Source organism: Cebidichthys violaceus, unplaced genomic scaffold (assembly GCF_023349555.1).
Source record: "Cebidichthys violaceus isolate CVI_PGR_0920_01 unplaced genomic scaffold, fCebVio1.0.p SCAF_21, whole genome shotgun sequence".
NCBI classification, from domain to species: Eukaryota; Metazoa; Chordata; class Actinopteri; order Perciformes; family Stichaeidae; genus Cebidichthys; species Cebidichthys violaceus.
The window spans coordinates 1,607,956-1,617,089 of NW_027176384.1; positions in this window are offsets into that span (position 1 = coordinate 1,607,956).

A 9,134-nucleotide genomic window follows, 5' to 3' on the forward strand; every position below is an offset into this window, starting at 1 on the left:
GGCTTGATTGCCTCCGTCTCTGAGCAGCACGTCTCCTAAATCATTTACAGTGGAGCCACTGTTAATCACTCTAATCACCGCCATCATATGTTATGGGTTATTAATTACACAAACGCTCAATAAAACGGCCATTTTTCACAATAACATGTCAAACAACATTGAATATCATATATTATATAAGTAAGTTTTGTATATGGTAATTCAGTACCCCATAGATGTGTTGAACATAATTTATGTAGTGGTGCAATATTCACTCAAGTCCTGCACTTATATGTTTTTAATTTTTTCTTAACTTCTACTTAACATTTCAACTATTGTACGTTTTACTCAACAGCTTTATTTTCTAGTTACTTTACGTTACTGATTAAGATTTTTACTCACAACCCAGAGCTTATAAAATGTGACACACCGTTAAAGTGCAAGTAATCTTACACATAAATGCATCTGTAATAGAAAATCGAATATACAATAGTTAACCACTGATAAGAGACATTTTTCTGAATCATGAGTACGTTTAAGTTTAATAATTTAAGTAATATTTCAACACTGGGATTTTACTTGCAATGGAGTATTCTTAAATTGCAGTGTTTAACTTCCACCACTGCATACACAATATAGTATATAAATAACAATGCAACTGCTATAAACATGTAACAAAATCTTTTGCCCGTATTCAAAATATGCCTATTGTAATATCTAGCGCCATCTACAGTGTATGGGTGCTCAACAATGTTTTAACATCTCCATCCTGAGGTGAGAGACTGTCTGGTGGTGTTTAGCCATCACCTTTTCCTGTTGACTTCCACAGTAAAGCTAGACAACCAAAGCCTGAAGAGGATGCTCAGTGTGTTTTCACACAGAGAGATGAGTGGGAGGGTGATAATTTGTCATTCCTTGCAGGGACCTCAGCACCTGGTCTCTTGTTCCATCTGTGAGGGTTTTCTGAATTAGAGACAGTCTTTCACACTCTGAAGCTTGATTAAGTGAAATACACAGTGTGAACCAGACATCAGCTTTTGAAGAAGTCTGGGAGGCAACTTGAAAATTCAAAACCTACGACTACACTCTGTATGTTACATAATGCTGAACATTTGTCAAATAAAATGGACTCTCTTTTTTGATACTTTGGTTTTTAAATCATAGCTCCAATTATTTTTGTGGAAATAGAGATTTAAAAAAAAAAAAATAGAAACATGACAATATTCTCCTTTGGTACAGTAAATTAACTTATTTCATAGAAAAGTTAAAAAAAGAAAATGAAAAATAGACAAATACTAACTTGAGAACATTCTTCTGAATAGATAAAGTGCATCCACATGTTAAAGCCTGAGTTACTGAGCCTTTTAGGATTCATATTATCAAATATAATAAGCTCATTACAAGCATTACAGAATAAGGCAATATTTCATGAAACTATTCCAATAATAACTACATATTTACAACTCCACCTCGGTACTCAGTATACATCGAAAGGATCACACTCCAGTCATTGTTTGTTCTTATATTATTTCTAATCCAGTCTTTTTTATTTATGTTTATTAATCAAACAGTACATAATTAAAACATGCATGATGCTGAAAATTTTATTTCCAAAGCCAACTGCACTTTACATGCCATCTACATTAATTACAAACCTGTTAAGCAACGACTGTTATTGAGATTTGGCACCACTCACCCGTTTGAAATCAAATGCCAGATCAGCTTCTTCCTCAGTAGAAAGGTGACTAAGTCGTGTGTGCTCCTGTGATGTATTGCTGCCCTCCAGGGAAGGCAGTAGGTTGTATAGTTAGCTCCTGATGGGGTAAAATAACAACCCTGAAACCACACAACCTACTACCTCACCCTGTACGAACACCATAAAGGTTTGTGCACATCTCGTCACTGTAAATGAAGACAGATCCACTGTGTTGCTATTGTGTGAATACCGCAAGGTTAGCTATGATAACATTAGAGATAAAATAAAACACATTACTCAACTATCAGCTAATAGAGGAACTTTGTTGAACAATTCTGTTTGAAATTCCAAAAACTGTTTATATTTCAGAAATAGACTCCAAACAATGTCAGGTAATCAAAACTGATATTTGACAGGCTGAATGCACAGTACAAAAAAGTAGGAAAATCTTCTTAATATTATGTTCAGCACCTATTTAACACCAACATTATCTACCTCTTAACTGTCTGAAAACTTGAAGATTATCTTTTACATTGCTCTCATATTTATCTGCTTCTCTCTCTAACATTATATATAAATATATATAGACATAAAAACATGATCTGCAGTGGTGAAGTTGTATTTTTCTCCGTGCCAATGTTGATGATGACGTCGCCATCACAGTCGCTTCAGGAAAGACAGTAAGTTGTATAGTCATCTGACAGCTTGGGAATGACCCTAAAACTATACAACCTACTACCTCACCCCAAAGGACAGTTTATCTCCTGCAGATGTCTCTCATGTCCCACGGTTGATGGTCGATCTGAGGGAACAGACTCAGAGCGACAAAAGGCCCTTCAAACACGAGTTAATCTAATAAAAATACCCTCTCTGAAACACATATCTGCTGATGAAGACGGTGAGTTGCAGTTATAAATTTAGAAAAAGCTAAAAAAAGAGATTATCTGATCAAGAACAAACCTACATGCTCATGTGTCATTACTGTATTATTCTATTGAATATTTTGTCAGTTGATATTTTATTCATTTTAAACACACTTGGTCTCAGGAGTTTTAATAACTTTCAAATTGAAACTGAATAAATAATTTTAAAAAATGATTTTTTTTATTTTTTATTAAAATGAAAGTCCCCCAATTGTCTTTTTAGCGTAACACTATGGCTCCATCAAGACAAATCTATATCAAAGTGATTTTGTCAGGATGGGACATGTCCCTGCTAGCATGAACATAAGGATTCATTTAACTGCAGCAATATATTTTAATGTACAACTTTTGATAATTGTTCAGTTGTATTTTATTGTACGTCTATATACAAAATCATTATCTAAATTTCTTTTAATGTAAGTAGGGTTCACTGTATTAAAGCAATTGTTTTAATTCTTTTTTAAATGAACTTGTGTTGCTTTGTATATTTAAAGGAAATCCAATTTGGTGTGAGAGCAGAGCAGAGTGCATCTAACTGTACGTCATGAACTGAGAGCATGTCTGCATGCCTAAATTGTTGCAAACAAAGAATTCTGTCAGAATACTTCCTGGATGTCACTTATGCCGGACAGGTCGCCTCCTCTATGCAGCTTCAGTCTCATTGGTCTGTCGGCTGTCCTCCTCTCGGATTTCCTCGGCCTGATGGAGACAAATGAGAGGAGAGAGTGAGCCGCTGCAGGGCTCTCGTCTTACACATGAGAATCCCGTTACGACTGTGCACATGAACCTGCGCGGTCACACGTGTAAAACACGACAAACGAGGAAATGGGTATCTGTGCCTATTTGAGTGTTTGTGTGTAACGACTTGCACGTCTCTCTGTATCATCTACGACGATACACTACACCGATAAATAAATCCTCATCATGCTTCATCTATAGCAAAGGTGTGTATTTCACAGGACATCTTGGTGCAAATAAGAATACATCTGTATGTCTGTCTGTAAGGTCAGACAGGCAAAATGTGGTTGTTTCATTGAGTTTCCTGAGTGAGACAGGAGAGCGAGATAGGGGGGGACGGACGTGAGGAAGCGAGCTGGGGCCGAACTTATAAAAGTGAGTCACCGCCTTAACTGCTCACAGGCACGCACGCACCAGTTTGCGGCTGTTTTTTATTGCAGCTGGGTTATCTCGTAAATGCCACACAAATCTCTACACAAGCTACTTAATGCCGGAGCCTGTGAGGTATAGCGTGGACCTGCATCTCGCTCCTACACGTACTCTGCTAACGAGTGCAGTGCGAGTGTCGGGTTTACACAGGGAAAGGCCTTTTACCTAAAGGGTCGATTCATGTTTTTCTCATTATTCTCTTTCTCTTTTTCCTGAAAAGGTGTCACTGTTTCTCTGGATAAACCACAGGCCTCACTGGGAACTGGTTTGATTTGAACTTCTTTCTCCCAAAGAAATAGTCCCTACAAAAACTATTGACATATTGACAGCCCGTCATGTGGATCATCCAGAGAAACAGATGTCCACGCTGTGAGCACTCCAAACTAGACAGAACTTTCTCACAGCAGACATTTTGCTTTGTCGTAGTAGGAGAAGCACAGATGTTACTAATAACACTAACGTTGGTTCCGCTCTGTTACAGTGTTACAGTGAGAGTGACAGTGAGCTACCATGTACGATACCAAGACCCTGAAATCAAAGCCGCTTAATGGAATTCAGCCATCATTCATTTTATCATTTACACCAGTGTGTTTCCTACTGTGACAAGTAAAAATGTTCGGTATCTGTATAGCTAGAAACTACAAGAGATAAGCGAGAAATTTTAACTAATATGTCTTATAGCCAGTGTGGACTTACACACAAGGAGAGGGTTAAAATAATGCTGTATATTTTGCTTGTTAGTTTTACTTTAAAATATATATTTAAAATAAAATAAATAGTTTTCAGAGATTATTATTATATTAATGCACTCCAAAAGCTCCTGTATCCAGTAAAATATAATGTTAGTATTACTAATGAGAGGTGTAACTGAGGAACACCCTGCAGTCATGATCTTGAGCACTCGTCAAACTTTTGGACACACGGCGCCATAAACCCAAAACTGTGTTAAACTGTCAAAAATGAGCCGTGAAATGATTTGAGATTAACCACTCAACTCTTTGAAGTAAGCGGACCCTGTGCGTCTGCAGGGTTGACATAAAACTGTCTTATCAGAAAATATAAATCCAAAGCTTTTTTCTTTTCTTTTTTTTTTTTTACTGTTTGGTGTTTTTTCTTTTGTCATTATAACTTTTATGTAATGGCGCGCTCCACTCACGTCACTGGAGAAATTGAAGATAAAAATGATTCGACATGAGATAAAAACTCGTGACCCAGAGTCAAACCTGTGACTGTGTCTGTGTCTGCTGAGCCGTGCTGCGCCCGAAACCATTCAACACATTCATGCCCATTGGGAGTACGTTAAAACATATATAAATTTGAGCACCACCCTTGTGTCCTGTCCTTCTGCCTGCAGTTGAACAGAACCACCAACAGGTGTCATGTCTCCCCAAGTACACAGGGAGAGTGAGTGCAGAACTGAGGACTCCCGTGACAATGAGGCCTTTGTGCAGTTCCGGGTGCCAGCCGGTGTGCCCTCGTGTACTGTTTCCCTCTAATCTTCATTTGCCCTTTAGGCTGACGGCTTTTCTTTCCCCTTTTTCCCCCCGACTAATTTCCTTTGAGGAGATTATCTTCGAGCCGCAACAGAGACTTACTGATTCGGAGGACATGACACACACAACCGGCCGGAGTCAGTTTTGACGGGACGTGACGCTCTCTGCCGCGGTCGCTGCTGTGTGCTGGGAACAATGTGAGTTGGATTGCGCTCAATAAACAAACAACAAACGGAGTTAATTTTTGTTGTGTGCCTGCAGACCGCTGAAACAGGAAACCGAAGGATGCGTGGTCCCAGCGACAGTCCTGACCCAAAGGATTCTGACAGAGAATACAACCGTGTGGTGGCATGCACACACGCAGCTAAACGTGTCGTTGAGTGTGAAGTAAATATATACATAGATCAAATAAAAATGTATTATATAATATATAATGTAGGAAAATAAAGTAGGCTGATTCCCAAATAGTGAGTCTGCAAATGAAAGAAAAAAACAGACATAAATATAAACACATCCACCTCGACACACACACACACACACACACACACACACAAAATACTGTGCAGATATATTCACAAAACACACACACCAAGGTGTCCATGTAGCCCTCAGGTCATAAACCTGCCAAGCAGCTACTTGACTGTATCATTATGATGATGTGACATGTGTTACAGTGATCATGGCTCAGAATACTGCAGCTGCATTTAGAATGGATAACTATATTACCATATACTGGCCACTGTTGAGGGAGCTTAAGATTCATCTCCAAGAAAAGTATTTGCTTCCAGCGGGAATTACATTACTGTATGTTATTTATTACATCTGTCTAGATTTTATTTAATTAGTTTCTAAAAACAAAATATGCTGAAATTTCAAAAATGTTGAAAAGAAAAATCTAATTAAGCTAGAAATAAAACCACATTTGTTTTACAAATAATTTTAAATTTTAAATATACTATGCAATGTTACACATTATATAAATACATATTACAGGTCTCCCCCCTCTCTCTTTCTCAGACACACACACACACACACACACACACACACACACACACAATGCAGTTTCAAAGTGGAAGTCCTTTTAGAAAAAGTATTTGATCTATCATAAAGCAATTAAAAATTAAACAATCAATAGAAATAGAGATATGTTGTATATATAGTAACAATATTTTTATTAAATAAAAAGGCTAGTTTATTTGAGAAAATTATACAAAAATAAATATAAAAATAAATACCTCTAATGTAAAGATTACATTTTAGAAACTATGCCCCATATATATAGATGTATATTATATATATATATATATATATATATATATATATATATATATATATATATATATATATATATGGGGCTTGTGTGTGTGTTTGTGAAAAACAAAACACACACAAGGACTTTGTGTTGTTTAACCCTTAGATATGGAAATGTTAGATTTTCCCACAAACTTTTGTTTCTGCTTCATTTAAATTCTCCCTGCAAAACAAACCCGTACGACACACTCTCTCTTTCTCTCACACACACACACACACACACACACACACACACACACACACACACACACACACACACACACAAACACGCACACACTGAAACAAGGAGGTGTGACTGAAATGTAACCAAAAGTAAAACACACCAAATACTCATTTACCTTCCTCTTTTCTGCTTAACAAATTAAAAGCTGCTTTTCATGCCAAATTGCTGAAGCGTGAGCAATTAAGACAGAGCTGTGTCTCACTCCATCTTTAAAACTGACGTGCTCATCATGACTGTGAGTGCTCTGAATAATAATCTATATTTGTCTGTGTGTGCCGTTGTGTGTGTTTATTACACTGATTGGGTAAGACTGCGTGGCCATCTGTAGTTTGTGCATTGTGTGTGTGTGTGTGTGTGTGTGTGTGTGTGAATGCTCAGAGGAGGAGGCTGTGCCCTGCACTCCTTGGGAGAGGCGTGGGAACCCCATTCATCTTAGGAGCCAGGGTTCATTGTGGGGTACATAGCATCAAATGTGTCTGGGTGTTTGCCTGTGTGTGTGTGTGTGTGTGTGTGTGTGTGTGTGTGTGTGTGTCTGGTTCAAGATGTGGTGTGATGGTCGTTATGTTAGATTTCACATTCCCCTCAGTTATCTGTTTTCAAACATTCTGTAACAAATCACGTGAATTTCTTTAGAAACCAGACTCGCAAATTCAATGTTTAGGCAAAATGACTGAATTTCAAAATCTTTTTTCTTATAAAAGAACAATACAGGGCTCCTCAGTGGTTTATCGTGAAGCACAACTTACTGTCAGTTTTGCGTGAAAAGATTTTTTAAAAATTAATTCCAAGGTCAAACCACGTTTGTTATTTCTCGTCTTCTCGGGTGAAATAGTCGGAATGAGAAATTAACTGCATGACTTTCTTGTTATTCGTGACATAAATAGACCTGACACAGGACACTTTGAAACATATTGATGTCAGAGGGAAAACACTTTTCCAAAAGTTAACTAGCCAAAAGTTAATCAACAGGTTCCAAGTTGTGAAACGTGTATTAAAGCGTGTTCCTCCCCGTTTCCATGTAGGGCGTTTGATTTTCCTCGCCGCAAATATTACCTTTTATTTCCACACTATGTGTGTTAGAGAATTAGATGGAATAAAATCAAAAAGAAAGAGATAGAAAAGAATAGCAGAGAAAACTCGAAAAGCAATCACGTCTTTCATTTGCACCCTGTGAGCCCATTGGTGTTCAACAATGACGTGTTGATTTACGCTGACGTACTAACTCGTACGTTCACCGGGCTGAGGGTCTTAGAAGACGGGCTCGGACGCACCGAATGCGGCGACCGAAGTCGGGGATTCCTGCCGACGTGACTGCGGAGCTCTCGCCAGGCCCTGTGGCGCGAGAGTGGCAGATGAATAGGCCCGTCATATGTAGGATGTAAGTGGAATGACTAGAGCTATCTGTGATGACTCACGCTGCCTCTACTCCTACCTATTGGTCGGTCATGGTAGACGCTGATGTGCTGAGGTGCTGAGGTGTTGAAGCCATACCGACAGGCGGCGCAGAAAAAAGAATGAAGGATTTTCAATTAGCGCTCGTTCAAAAAAAGTGATTCATGGGCGATAATTAAAATACGCCTCACTGGAAGGTATCAGTGATGGGTGTGGCACATTGAGGTTTTTAATTATGAGGAAAATATAATACAGACAAAAATAGAGCTGATATTCTTCCTGAGGGATGAAGCAGGTGTGATCCTAATATTAATGACAATATAACTTATATAAATTATTTACAAAGCATGCCGCTCTATTCCGGTTTAATTACACAAATCTAAATACTGTATATATGGAGGTTACAAGGCTTTGGATTTATTAAATCTTCAAACCGTATAATCCAACTACACATAAATGTCTTAGGCTTAATGATTTGAAGCATATTTCTTGTTAACTTAAAGGAAAAATAACAAAATGTAAATGAACGCTTTATATTTGAGCCACATTTGTTATAAAGCATAATAACAGGTATGTCCAAAAGGCCTGTTCGATCTATATCAAAGCTACGTGTGGCCACGTGTCAGCAATGACCCATTTTCAAATGTTTAACCTTCTATTACAAACCGGAAAGCTCGCCAATATTCACTGAGATGAGGTTTTAATGAGAAAACTCAATATGATAATTGCAGTTAATAGTGTTCTGATAGCTGACCAGGAGAGGAAAAGGGAGAGCGGCACAGAGTGAGACTGAGAGAGAGAGAGAGAGAGGGGGGGGGCGAGGCGATATGCTGGGGCTCGGCCTTGTGCAGCAGGCCTTGTCTGGCCCTCAGCCCAAAGTTACAGCACTGGTCCCTCTCTGCTCCCTCCAAAAGCGTCTCTTTCACATACACAAAAGGCCGACCTGGAGT